Source organism: Scardinius erythrophthalmus, assembly GCF_964197995.2.
Source record: "Scardinius erythrophthalmus genome assembly, chromosome: 1".
Classification (NCBI taxonomy): domain Eukaryota; kingdom Metazoa; phylum Chordata; class Actinopteri; order Cypriniformes; family Leuciscidae; genus Scardinius; species Scardinius erythrophthalmus.
In genome coordinates, this window is record NC_138221.1 from 16,266,018 (window position 1) to 16,281,412 (window position 15,395).

At 38.8% G+C, this 15,395-nt stretch overlaps 1 protein-coding gene across 2 annotated transcripts in view; it reads left to right on the plus strand.

Moving 5' to 3' along the window:
* Positions 1 to 15,395, plus strand: part of LOC308691359 (uncharacterized protein) — a gene marked incomplete at its 3' end in the record, with an annotated part of 90,149 nt that overhangs the window by 55,010 nt on the left and 19,744 nt on the right. The gene's annotated exons all lie outside the window — the stretch shown is intronic.

Sequence of the window (15,395 nt, forward strand, 5' to 3'; positions counted from 1 at the left end):
AGATTTTATCAATAATAATAATGCCACTGACGATTCTGATTGTCGATCCGATTCTTTAACGATTCTCTTATCGATTCTTGATAGCACTGTGTGGAAAAAAATTCATATGCTTTTTAAAAAAAAACAAGGGGTTTTATTTATTTTAAAGCTTAAGCTTGAGTAAGCAAACTGTACTTTTTATGTAATTTATGTAGCCTAATAAATAGAAACTTATTGTAAAGTGTTAGCCTACTGATTATACACCGATTCAGACGTCTCCTGAGTTCACTGTTGGAAAGATCAGGGGCCTCATTTATAAAGCTTGCGTACGCACAAAACGGGGCTGAAAACATGCGTACGCCAGTTCCTGCGCAAAAGGTGGGATTTATAAAGAAAAACTTGACGGGAAAATTTGCGCACCTGCACGCAAACTCTGACCCATGCGTACGCACATTTTGGAGATGGAGCACTTTGGCGACACCGATGGTGAGCTGGAGTTAAATGTATTTTTGGTCACTTTTATACAGAAAATCTAAAGAAAATTAAACATATACAGAAAGATTATATAAATACAGTTTCAATCACCAAGCCTGTCACTTGAAGCAAATATCCATCCCTTCTTAAATGTCCGCGGCAGCGAGCGCGTTGAGCCGTTTAGTGAAACTGACGCAAATAACAGTTTAAATAAATAAAATACTTCTGATATAAACATTTATATTAAATATGCCATTCAAATTAATGGAGTTAAACACTTAAACATGCAATCATTACTGAAGTTACAACATTTTTTTTAACCCTCTGATGGTCTTCGTTTAGCAGTCACACTGGGGGCCTTCCCGGTCATAAATGACCGGACACCTAAAAATGAAACTTCCTCCATCCCAGTAAAAACCAATGCAATTTATTTTTGTTCTATAATATTTATTCTTTTTAATTTAGAATTTTGAGACAATTTGATTGAACTTATTAATATTTATGCAATATTTATAGTCCATTTTTTGCCATTGAAAATAATGTTTTTTTTTGTTTTGTTTTTTTTTTTTAAATTCTATGCAGTATTTTCGGGTAAAATAGAGACTAGGCTTTCATAAAAAAAATAAAAATAAAAAAAAAATCATCAATTTATTAATCATAAAATTAAATAAAACATGTTATTGCATGGGTTTACCACTAGATGCCTGTATAGCTCTAAATGGAGATGTTTGTGAATTCTAGTTGTTTTTGGACCAAATTACTTACTTTTAAGATGTGGATTGAATGTATTTTTTTAGAAATTCTCAAATAATACTTTTTGCCAAGGTTTATAACATTTTATTAATTATTATTTTAATAATTTTAATAATTATTATATTAATTATATATACATATATTAATTATAATTATTAATTATGTTATGTTTTTCACTCTTGATGTTTTAGAGCTTCACCCCTTCATTGCTGAGCATTTTTTTTCTGCATCGTGGCTGATTTTTAGAGAATTTTTGTGTTTTTGTCAATTTCCCATTCATTTCCTATGGGGGTAATTTTGACCGAAGACCAAAATCATAACTAATTTTTTTACGACCACTTAGCATGCTCGGATCATGAACTCAATTTTTTTATGTGTTCACATACCTAATGCCAGAAAAGTCACCAAGTTTCGTAACATTCTGATGAAGCTGTGATTTTTAAAAATTCAAAACAGATTTTTGTAATCTGAATTTATTGGTGTGTATGTGTATAAACGTGTGTTTGTATGTGTGTGTGTGTGGGTGGGTGTGAATTTTTTGCACTCTTGATGTTGTAGAGTGTCACCCCTTTACTGCGGTGTACTTTTTTTTAGAATCGTGTCCGATTTGTAGATTGTACAGACAAAAATTCAGAGAATTTTTGTGTTTTTGTAAATTTCCCATTCATTTCCTATGGGTCGGTCATTTTTGACCGAAGACCACGAGTGTGACTATTTTTTTTACGACCACTTAGCATGCTCGGATCATGACCTCAATTTTTTTTTGTATTCACATACCTAATCCCAGAAAAGTCACCAAGTTTCATAGACTTCCGATGAAGCTGTGATTTTTTAAATTTCAAAACAGAAAATTATTCGGTCAGAAATGACCGAGGACCATCAGAGGGTTAATTCAATCATTAGAAATATTTGTTGTGGATGCGATTGTTTTTGAACACTTTTCCTGTGGCGTGCTTTAATGTTTTAACCACAGAGATAATTGCTTATCATGATAATACCAGATTGTCTGAGAAAATAGTTTCGTGCAAATAATGCCCAAGGCCTATCTGTTTCCATTAAAAATATAAATCAATTAAAAATACAATTCGGCCAGTGGAAAAGATTGAGAAAAACTTTCTCTGAAATGTATTTTACACTATTTGATTTATGTAGGCTATTCAAAAACAAGGCAAGGATAGACAACTACTTGATTTGTATTAATGTAATGTTTCTTGTACCGTTTATATCATTTGCATATGATTATTCATCCACGTGATAACGTTTAAGTTATCACGTGGATGAATAATCATATGCAAATGATATGTAGATGAGGATCTGCATAGTAAAACTAGGCGTTGTAAGCTCCATATGGTTATTTCGGGGTGGAGACGCATGTGCGCACAATCTTCCGCTGACTGGGATTTATAAAGTGAATTCTGCGCAGGTTCTGGCGTACGCACGGTTTTATAAGTCTGAATATTTTTTTGCGTACGCCATTTTTAGCTTTTGTGCGTACGTACACTTTTAGTAAGGTTCCTACGCACAGTTTTATAAATGAGGCCCCAGTTGTTTTAACCATTCATTAAAATGAATCGGTTCAAAGGAGTCATTAGTTCGCGAATTGGACGTGTGCATGTGCGCGTTGTGTGATTGTCCCAGCAGTTAGGACATGGACATCCAAGATTTGTGTCAACACAGAAAACATTTCATCACTGGATAGGTTTTTTTTTTTCGTTTAATTAAAGTGTTGTTTTATGTCAGCAGCTGAATGTCTGGGACGCTTTTCAGAGAAGATAAGGCAACTTATTTAGCACAATTCACACCCAGCAGTAATTCAGGAAAAAAAAAATCTCCGAATACTCCACATGAAACTTTGGTCTTCCGACCTTTTACCACCATGTTGATTTATTTTGATTAATATGTGCGAGGGAGAGAGAGAGCAAGACAGCGCTTAGTTTGGAGATGGTGAAGTCTTGTTTCACTTTCGCCTGGCTCCGAAGAGAGAGAGAGAGAGCGCGCGCGCGCGACCGAGTCTCTCTCTCTCTCTGCTCGACGTTCTTTCAGACAAGCGCAGCAGTTCATCTAATTACTCACCGATCAAATAAGATTTTGGCGGGACAAAAAATCACTTTGGCGGGCGCTAAAACTCACTTAAGAGTCGTTTGGTCATTAATCGGACTGGTTATGTTTCACTCATCATAACGTAAATTTAGCTGCAGCTAAGTGCCTTTGTGCGACCCACCTTTTCTCACTGTGCGACCCACAAGTGGGTCGCGACCCACAGTTTGAAAACCACTGTTCTAGGTTATTACGTGAGGAAGTTTTTTGTCCAATAATTAGAAACTCTGTTTTTTCAGAATTTAGAAGTAGGAAATTACAAGTCATCCAATTTTTTTCTCATCCACCCCCGGTGCCTTGCCACCGAGGAGTTTCTTGACTACCTCGGTGACTTCAGCTTGGGTGATGGATGAATCCACCTCCGAGCCCTCAGCCTCTGCTTCCTCAATGGAAGACGTGACGGCGGGATTGAGGAGATCCTCGAAGTATTCCTTCCACCGTCCAACGACATCCTCAGTTGAGGTCAACAGCTCCCCACCTCTACTGTAAACAGCATTGGTAGGACACTGCTTCCCTCTCCTGAGGCGCTGGACGGTTTGCCAGAATCTCTTCGAGGCCAGCCGATAGTCCTTCTCCATGGCCTCACCGAACTCCTCCCAGGCCCGAGTTTTTGCCTCCACAACCACCCGGGCTGCAGTTCGCTTGGCCTGCCGGTACCCGTCAGCTGCCTCAGGAGTCCCACAAGCCAACCAGGCCCGATAGGACTCCTTCTTCAGCTTGACGGCATCCCTTACTTCCGGTGTCCACCACCGGGTTCGGGGATTGCCGCCTCGACAGGCACCAGAGACCTTACGGCCACAGCTCCGAGCGGCCGCTTCGACAATGGAGGTGGAGAACATGGTCCACTCGGACTCAATATCTCCAGCCTCCCTCAGGATCTGGTCGAAGCTCCGCCAGAGGTGGGAGTTGAAGATCTCTCTGACAGGAGACTCGGCCAAACGTTCCCAGCAGACCCTTACAGTACGCTTGGGTCTGCCGAGTCTGTCCAGCTTCCTCCCCCGCCATCGGATCCAACTCACTACCAGGTGGTGATCAGTTGACAGCTCCGCCCCTCTCTTCACCCGAGTGTCCAAGACATACGGCCGCAGGTCAGATGAAACGACCACAAAGTCGATCATCGACCTACGGCCTAGGGTGTCCTGGTGCCATGTGCACTGATGGACACCCTTATGCTTGAACATGGTGTTCGTTATGGACAGACTGTAACTAGCACAGAAGTCCAATAACTGAACACCACTCGGGTTCAGATCAGGGGGGCCGTTCCTCCCAATCACGCCCCTCCAGGTGTCACTGTCGTTGCCCACGTGGGCATTGAAGTCCCCCAGTAGAACGACGGAGTCCCCAGTTGGAGCACTTTCCAGCACCCCTTCCAGAGACCCCAAGAAGGCCGGGTACTCTGCACTGCCGTTTGGCCCGTAGGCACACACGACAGTGAGAGACCTATCCCCGACCCGTAGGCGCAGGGAAACGACCCTCTCGTTCACAGGGGTGAACTCCAACACATGGCGGCTGAGCTGGGGGGCTATAAGCAAACCCACACCAGTCTGCCGCCTCTCACCATGGGCAACTCCAGAGTAGTGAAGAGTCCATCCTCTCTTGAGGAGTGTGGTTCCAGAGCCCAAGCCGTGCGTAGAGGTGATTCCAACTATCTCTCGTCGGAACCTCTCAACCTCACGCACAATCTCAGGCTCCTTCCCCGCCAGCGAGGTGACGTTCCACGTCCCTAGAGCTAGCTTCCGTGTCCAGGGATCAGGTTGTCGAGGTCCCTGCCTTCGACTGCCGCCCGATCCTCTCCGCACCGGCCCCTTACGTTCCCTCCTGCAGGTGGTGAGCCCACGGGAAGGCGGCCCCACGTCGCTCCTTCGGGCTGAGCCCGGCCGGACCCCGTGGGGGGGGGGGCCCGGCCAACAGGCGCATTCCAGCCCCAACCCCAGGCCTGGCTCCAGGGTGGGGCCCCGGCTGCGCCATACCGGGCGACGTCACGGTCCTCGGTATAATTTTTCTCATAAAGGGTTTTTGAACCGCTCTTAGTCTGACCCGTCACCTAGGACCTGTTTGCCTTGGGAGACCCTACCAGGGGCATATAGCCCCGGACAACATAGCTCCTAGGGTCATTCGGGTACTCAAACCCCTCCACCACGTTAAGGTGGCAGTTCAAGGAAGGGAGTATATTAGTCAATACATCAAAATAAATTCTCTTTAATAACTTATATAACTTTAAAACACTATGAAATCATAATTATTTAAAATGTTTGTTTAAGTAAAACTTAAGTAGACATTATTAAAAGTGCATTTTTTAAAACATGCACTTAAGTGTGTTTAGAAATATTATCATGAAAGTATACTTTCTTTAAATAAAATTAATTAGACATTATTATAATGTGCATTTTTAAAAAGTACACTTAAGTGTGTTTAGAAATATTGTGATGAAAGTGTACATTCCGTAAGTAAAACTTAATCAGATATTATTACAAAGTGCATTTTTAAAAAGTACACTTAAGTGTGTTTAGAAATCTTGTGAGGAAAGTGTACTTTCTTCAAGTAAAACTTAATTAGACATTATTACAAAGTGCATTTTTAAAAAGTACACTTACGTGTGTTTAGAAATATTGTGATGAAAGTGTACTTTCCTTAAGTAAAACTTGATTAGATATTATTACAAAGTGCATTTTTAAAAAGTACACTTAAGTGTGTTTAGAAATATTGTGAGGAAAGTGTACTTTCTTCAAGTAAAACTTAATTAGACATTATTACAAAGTGCATTTTTAAAAAGTACACTTAAGTGTGTTTAGAAATATTGTGAAGAAAGTGTACTTTCTTCAAGTAAAACTTAATTAGACATTATTGCAAAGTGCATTTTTAAAAAGTACATTTAAGTGTGTTTATAAATATTGTCATGAAAGTGTACTTTAAGTTAAGCTTAATTAGATATTATTACAAAGTGCATTTGTAAAAAGTGCACTTAAGTGTGTTAAGAAGTATTGAAATATTATTAAATATTAAATATTAAAATCATAAAATCACAAATGATTTACTTTTAGCTTCTGACCAAGGCTGTATTTCAATACTAGTTTTACTTGATCTTAGTGCTGCGTTCGATACTATAGATCATACAATACTCTTAGATCGACTACAAAATTATACTGGTGTTCAAGGACAAGCATTAAGCTGGTTTAGATCGTATTTATCTGACCGCTACCATTTTGTTTATTTAAATGGAGAAAAATCGATCATAACTCCAGTAAACTATGGAGTGCCGCAGGGATCTGTCTTAGGCCCTCTATTATTCTCAATATATATGCTGCCACTTGGAAATATTATAAGGACACATGGAATTAGTTTCCATTGTTATGCTGATGACACTCAAATATATATTTCATCACGGCCGGATGAAAACGCTAAATTATCCAAATTGACAGAGTGTGTTAAAGATATAAAAGATTGGATGACGCGCAATTTCTTTTTATTGAATCCAGACAAGACAGAGGTAATACTTATCGGTTCAAAAAACCACCCACAAAATCTCTCACAATACAACTTTAACATAGTAGGATGTCCTGTTACTTCATCCTCTACAGTAAAAGACCTGGGTGTTATACTAGACTGCAACCTGTCTTTTGAAAATCATATTTCATATGTTACAAAAACGGCCTTTTTCCACCTTAGAAACATTGCTAAGCTACGTAATATGCTATCTGTTTCTGATGCAGAAAAGTTAGTTCGTGCATTCATGACCTCGAGACTAGATTACTGTAATGCTTTATTAGCTGGTTGTCCTGCATCCTCAATAAACAAGCTACAGTTAGTTCAAAATGCCGCTGCTAGAGTTCTAACTAGATCAGGAAATGATAAGAAATATAGTATAGAAATATAAGAAATAATACAAGAAATATAACACCAATTTTATCATCACTACATTGGTTACCTATAAAGTCACGTATTAATTACAAGTTATTGCTACTGACTTATAAAGCCCTAAACGGCTTAGCTCCAGTCTATTTAACCGATCTTCTATCGCCCTATAATCCATCGCGCTCTTTAAGATCACTAAATTCGAGGCTTTTGGTCATACCTAGGATATCCAGATCCACCAAAGGAGGGAGAGCATTTTCACATTTAGCTCCAAAACTCTGGAATAGTCTTCCGGATACTGTTCGTTGCTCAGACTCGCTCTCCCAATTTAAAACTAGATTAAAGACGCATCTCTTCAGCCAGGCATTTATATAATACTTTTAATCTTACAGTTAAATCCGGTCTCTATAGTTCATAAACGCCAGAGGAGAACTTGCCCCCGACTGAGCCCGGGTTCTCCCAAGGTTTTTTTTTTTCTCCATTAGGTCACCTGATGGAGTTTTTCGGTTCCTTGCCACTGTTGCCTTTGGCTTGCTCAGTTGGGGATATTTGGGGATATTTAATTGAATTAATCAATCAACGATACCATTGATCAGCATTACCAAACGTGGACGTTCCACTAGAAACAAACATTGATGTATTGTTTTAATTTATTACTGTGAAGCTGCTTTGATACAACCTATGTTGTGAAAAGCGCTATATAAATAAACTTGACTTGACTTGACTATTGTCATTAAAGTGTAATCCATTTAAGTACACTTAAGTGGTCTTTAATTTTAATTATATTATATTATCTGCAAGTGCACTTTTTAAAAAGTATACTTTTATTATTTTAAGCACACAAAAAGTACGCTTTCAATACAATTCCCAGATAGCACACGTACGTCGGGCCGACGTTGGCCCGATGTACAAAGTTCCATCGGCACGATGTCGCTCAGAGATCGTTTGCTCATCGGCAATATGTCTCCTCGACGTCGGCCTTTGATCGCAAATGATCTCCGGCCGATGTTTGAACGATGCAAAGCTGTAAATCTTTTGGCAGCTCTGCATGGGTTTTATAGGACCTTTATTTATAGGTCGGACCTTTCGGGCTACTCTTTACATTAGACACCATGCGCTGCTTCCATTGACGCACGCACTTACGAACACACACACACACACACACACACACACAGAGCGGAGATCGCGCTGCAACACTCACTCAGCAGCACATAAACTGTAGTCAACATTGCCCCGAGACTTAAATTGATAAAATAGCTTTGATACTGAACACATGCAACTTTCATCCCTCAAAATTGCCATATTCAAGAAAAAAAAGTGGAGTAGTTTTACACTTCCATCTTACCTCGCACTCTTTCAACGTTAAACTGATGAAATACATGCTCTGCTTCTATGAACAGTAAACCCCGCCTTCTATGATTTGATTGGCTATCTATTTGGATGGTCTCTGTAAGGTAGACCAGCCTAAAATGTAACTTTTAAACCTTTTTGCCATCCTAAAAACAGAGCGGAGCAAGAATTTCCAATATTGAATTTCCAGTTTGGCCATTTCTAACTATTGACATACTATTGTTATTATTGACGTATAATTATACACTGCAAAAAATGCTTTTCTTAGTATTTTTGTGTTGTTTCCAGTCCAAATATCTAAACATTCTTAAATCAAGAAGCATTTACTAGAGAAGTAAAATAACATAAGAAATTCTATTTTGTTTTCAGATAAACATAAAGTAATTTAAGTAATTTTTGCTTAAAACAAGATAAATTATCTGCCAGTGGGGTAAGAAAAAATAATCTTGTTTTCCAATTGAATCAAGATTATTTTTTCTTACCCCACTGGCAGATAATTTAGCTTGTTTTAAGCAAAAATTACTTAAATTACTCTGTTTATCTGAAAACAAAATAGAATTTCTTATGTTATTTTACTTCTCTAGTAAATGCGTCTTGATTTAAGAATTTTTAGATATTTGGACTGGAAACAACACAAAAATACAAAGTAAGAAAAGCATGTTTTGCAGTGTAGGACTTGTCCCCCTCAATGTCGATGTACATATATACAGCCCTGGAGTTACTTGACTATCCAATATGAAAAAAGTAGGCTATACTGACATTGAAAAATATCTTCTTAATTTTGTGTGTAACTGTCTCTAGTATAATGAACAGACACAATTCAAGTTAAGACATTTTAATGACACCAGAAAGAACTCCAGTAGAAAAGGGATCAAAAAGGAACAGCAACAATGTACAGAAGGATTCTTCCTGGCAACCTGTAACAGAGTGAAAAACATTGAGAAAAAGCAGTTAGGACTAAAGCTAAGAATAAAATTGTCATTACACTGGATAATATAATTAAAAATCTAACAACAATCAAAGGTACATCAGCTGGCAAACCATTTAATAGTTTAATAGGTTTAATAGTCTATTTAAAGGGAATGATTGTTGTGGGGAGTTTGCTCAAACTATGGCAGCGATACAGCGAATAGTTGTGCTAAAAGACTTTCAAAGGCCAGTGAAAGCATACTGTCAGTTAAATTGTAAGTAGATGCTAACTGTTTCTCATGGGTTCGTATGGTATTTTAAACATTTACAGGGGTAAGTCTGTGATTTTATTGCCATCCGAATCCATAATGTCAGTGTTTATTTTCGCCCAACCCGCGTACATTTCTTAATTGCTTTTATAAAGAACACCGCTTTCTCAGTTAACGCAGTGAAGCAGCCCCTGCACGAGAGAATAATTGATTCTCGAGCCATCGATATCAGGAGATTCAGCAGCATCGCCACGGGCAGCACTGGGTAACGTCACACGGAAGAAGGAATATCTTTAGCAGCTTTCTAAGGTATGGTTCGGGGAACACGCCTATAATTGGTATACCTTTAGTTAAGTTATACCTTAAAGGCCCGTTCAAGCACGATAACTATAAAGATAACGATAAAGATAACTATATATGCGTCCACACCAACGACCGATAACGGTCTTTTTATTCTAAGCACGCGCGCGCCCTGATGATCCAGATCCATTTTAAATGCGCGAGACCTTTAAATTAGAGTGGATTCTGATTGGCTGTCAGTGTTTTATCACTCGACAGCTGGAAAAAAATCGTTCTGAAAGTGATCCCAACAATATCGTTCCTCATATCTTTATCATTACAGTTGTGGTGTGAACTCTGTTATTCTTTAATATGGAGAACGATTTTTAGAATTATATCTTTATCGTTATCTTTATAGTTATCGTCCTTGGTGTGAACGGGCCTTAAGAGTCTTCGTAGCATGCTAAGAGACAACGCTATCGGGAAACCCAGCCCAGGTGTTTATGAATGAGACACTGAATTAATTGTTTTTAAAAGTGTTTGAATTAATGATTCAATTGAGTATCTTTTTTTAAGTAGACTGAAACATGTTATTCTGATGTATGTTATCGTGATCTCCATTTTAAACAAAACAAATATGATTTTAAACCAAATAGATTCTCAGTTTACCCTGAATTAGGGGCCGTTCACATATCACGTCTAAAAACGTGTGGAAAGCGCTCTCTCCTTTCTACAAGCTCTTGCGCTCCCGTGGCGTCTGTCGTTGCTATGCAACCATGAACTGCGCTCTCCATGATGACGAGGAAGTATCAGCAAAGGATTAATTGATTTCTAGCCCTTGCATTAGCTTTACTACTAGATATATTTATGGAGATGAGAAATAAAAACTCGCCCTGTAAATAAAAACTTGCCTATGATCGGCTGTTCGGCCGAGTTTTCCATGTTGTTACGGAAAGGCCAAAGCTGATCGGTTGGTTTTTGTCACATGACCTGCGGTGCGCTTGTGGCATTCTGAAAAGTTGAGATGTTTTCATCTCGCTGTGGCATATGCGCGCCTGGAAAAACGAGCACGCTGCATCACATGCGCGTCACTTCTATTATGGTATTACCGGTGTTGTCACACTTTGATTAACCGGTGGGGAAATATCCGAACGTATGACTTACAGAAGGTACAATTAACTAAGAACATTTCGGGAAACACGTATTAACGATAAGGTACAGCTTAAGGTATAACTTAGGAATGACGTAGCGTTAAGAAGGTTTCGGGAAATTCAGCCCTTATCATAATTAAAAACGTGTTTCCTGAAACGTTCTTAGTGTTGCGCTTTTATTGAGCAGGTCATGCAATAACAGGGTTTCCCCAGGTTTGATCACCCCAAATTTAAGACTTTTTTAAGACCTTTTTAAGACCACTTTAATGAAAATTAAGACCTACATCGCACCCATTATGCAGTCGTAAAATACCAGATCAAATCCCAATAATGAATATTACTAACAAATGTTTTAATTAAAAATACATTTATTATAAAAAAAACTCATTCAACAATACACTGCAAAGTGATGTTTTTGGTAAATATCAAACATTCATAACAATAAACAGATAAACTAACTTTTCAAATCATCTTAGTAAAGTTTCTCAGTATTCAAATTGCTTCAACCATTGCTTCAGAGGGCTAGACAGATAGGTAAGAGATATAGATAGTAGGGGTGTAACTTGTGTCACGGTTCGGTACGTTTTCGATACAGCAAAAAGAAAGAAATGCCAGATCATTTTTTTTAATTAAAACTAAAATAATAAAGTATGATTTTTTTTTTTACTTTGAGCAATGATGGAGCTATAATAGACTATTCTTAGGAGCATATAAAACAAAACAGCTCCTTGGAAAAAATTAAATGTAACCTAATATTGTAGTAGTAATAAACAAAGGTCTATTTTTAGTTCAGATTAACATTTGAGGGCAGCAATTGTATTCATGTCAAAATAAAACCGACGTAGCTCAGTTTCGTTCCGCTTACATTACGTTTGCACATTCGATGTTGGACAATGTTGTGGTCGCGCCGGCATCTCTTATATGAGCGCGCTTGCCACGCGCAACGCGCCTACATTTGAAATAATGAAATTTTGGACGGCAGGAAAAATGCTCCAACGAACCCGCTCGGTTTGAAAATGCGTAACAGTTAAGTTACACCGAACCGAACGACACTTCCCCATGATGTCTCTCCTCTCGACTGATTGATTAGAATGTTGATCCATTGCCGCCGGCGCGAAAACCCAAACTATTGTTTGCGCATGCTAGAAATTAGACGTTCTCTGACGTTACGCTAAACCCTGTTGAATTTTCACGTTGTTGTTGTTTTTTCCCCCTTTTCACCTTGCGTTGCAGTCTGGTTGACTTTGAATAAATAGGCTAGTATAATTAAATTTAAGACCTTCGTTTAAAAAATTAAGACTTGGACAACGGAATTTAAGACTTTTTAAGGCCTTAATTTAGGAACATGATATTTAAGACCTTTTTAAGACTTTTAAGACCCCGCGGCTACCCTGAATAACATAAATTAGTTATTTACACCAATAAGGTGATGCGGCTGCTGGGCAATCTGGTGAGTTTTGGAGGTGGAGCATTGAAGAGAGGGGTGTGTTTGTTTGGGTTCATTCCAAATATCAACAGTGTCCAACAGCGTTTTTGAAATATCGCTTACCCCACCTTAATATCTGGCAGTTTTGTGTCCATCTATAGTTGCCATCATCTGAAGTCTTCACAAGTGAGGTTGGATCCAAACTGGAGCTGCTGTAATCTCTAGTGAACTTGCTGAGCATCCTGAGATAGAAACAGGGAAGCAACAGGAGAAACATTAGCATAGCTGCAGTTCATATTATTTCAGGCAAAAGATGATCATGTGCACTTTTACCATTTCATCACATATTAACTGTAAAACAAGATTATGAGATGTGTTAATTGAATGCTTGGCTAAAGAGTTGTGTCTTTAGTCTAGATTTAAATTGGGAGAGTGTGTCTGAGCCCCGAACATTAACAGGAAGGTTATTTATGAAAGTAAAAGAGTAGCAAAACTCAAGAGCATAAAGATGTGAATTTGAGAACTTGTCCCCTGTAAAATACAAGTCCAAAGTTGAATTTAGAGATTTGCACTTGCAGAACGTGACTTAACGCATAGACAGTGATATTAAAATAATAACTCTGTAAACGACATACTAATTAAAAATAGACTACTATGTACAGTTAAGCGTTTTCCTCACATAGAAAACTGGTATAAAACACTTAAAGGTTGCATGGTATGAAAATTTCACTTTATGAGGTTTTGTAACATTAATATGAGTTCCCCTAGCCTGCCTATGGTCCCCCAGTGGCTAGAAATTGTGATAGGTGTAAACCAAGCCCTGGGTATCCTGCTACGCCTTTGAGAAAATGAAAGCTGGTAATAATCATACATTTTTCTTGAGCGTCAAATCATCAAATTAGAATGATTTCTGAAAGATCATATGAAGCTGTGATGCTGAAAATTCAGTTTTGATCACAGGAATTAATTACATTTTACAATATATTCACATAGAAAACAGTTATTTAAAATTTGTTATATTATTTCACAATATTATTGTTTTTAATGCTGTCTTGGTGAACATAAGAGACTTCTTTCAAAACATAATTTTTTTACCAACACAATTAGTGCATGTTAGACATTAGTGTATGTTTGAAGTTTTACTTACTAATCATATGGTTCATAGCGCCTTAGAGATGATGATCCGCCCAACTCTGCTGCGGTGGAGGCCAGGGCATCAACATTGAAGGATCTAGGAACACAACAAACCATTTGTCACAGAGCCAACAATATTATTATATAATGGCAGGTTTATTACAAGTAAGAAGCTATAGCTAAGCTATATTATATATAAGCTACAGCAGAGGTGAAATGCTTTTCTGAGATGAGTTTCTGAATCTATTTGACCTGCATCTGGGCATGGAGTACCTACGGCCTGAGGGAAGTAGCTTGAACTGGCAGGACAAAGGATGACTAGGGTCAGCTGCAATAGATAGTGCCTTCTTTGCCACTCTGTTGGAGTAGCTGCTAAATGTGTGAGAGAGGGGGAAAGTTAAAGCCTGCAATCTTGCTACACGTCCTAACAATACTCTCTAATCGTTTTTTGTAGACAAGGAACCAAACCAGCAGATAAAACTGAAGGTTAAACAGACTGAATAAAACAAGAATAAAACATTCTCATCAAAGTGGGGTCAATGTTAAAATTCCTCAGTCTACGGTAAAAATACATTCGCTGCTGGGCTTTGGCACAAACAGCATCAGTGTGTGTGATTCAAAACATAGCTTACTATCAATTATTGTGCCAAGGTTGTATTCTTGTATTATCTCAATAGGTTATGATAGTGAGGGGAAGAGGGGGACTCTGTTTCCTAAAATCAGTAATTAATTCTTTAGTTTTGGATTTCCTAACGTTACCTACCTACCTGTATTTCCTACTTCTCCAGCAGCAGCTTTCTTCAGAAATGTTGAAGTCGTGGAGCTTTCCCTCTGTTATTTTGTTGCTGCTGAAATCACAGAACATTTTTTTTTAATCAATATTTGTTTACCATTGAGCTAGTTTCAACCATGTAACTTAAGTGTAAGTGTAAGTTCTCCATGAAAGTGACGTCTCCGATTACATACGTTTATGTTTACGTTTGTGTAAAATAAATTAGTTCACTTCCAAGTAAAACCTTTACAAAACCTCTCACATAAGAGGTGATTAAAAGCCCAAACTTTCATAAACAAAAGCTCAACCGAGTCAACGTTAACTTAGCTTAACTCTTCTGAAAACGGTTGAGATGCTAACGGACTTTTTCCGAAGACACAAAGCCATGTCTATAAAAGTAAATATTCAACATAAGCGTATCAATTACAAGTAAGAGAAGTGTCAAGAACAGTTGTGTGTATTACCCGTGTGATTTTAGAGACTAATATCACCTGAAAATAGTGAATTTGAAAACAACAGCGAGAGAGGGAGTTTTCCTGCTTACCAGTCAACAGTGGTCCCGCGGCGTTTCCATGGCAACTCTGCGCCGCGGCCGCTCCAGTGTTTGAAAGCGACTTGAAAGTTCACAAGCACAACGCGACATCGGCCTCCCGTATAGTGGGCCGACCTAAAGCCGACGTAACGGAGCTGGGAAATAGAGCACTGACTGACAAGAGATCTGCCTACGCCTGGCCGACGCCTTTGCGATGTTATAGGGAGGGAGGCCGACGCTCGATGTTGGGCCAACGTCGGCCCGACGTACGTGTGCTATCTGGGTTAAGTACACTTCTTTTTCACAAGGGCACAGAGAGGACACTTGTTTGCGCTGACTGATATGTTTCGTTTTGAGTTAGTAGTGAGAGAGTGACCGCGGGCAGCAAAAAGAGAGCCTAGAAAGATAAATAGATATT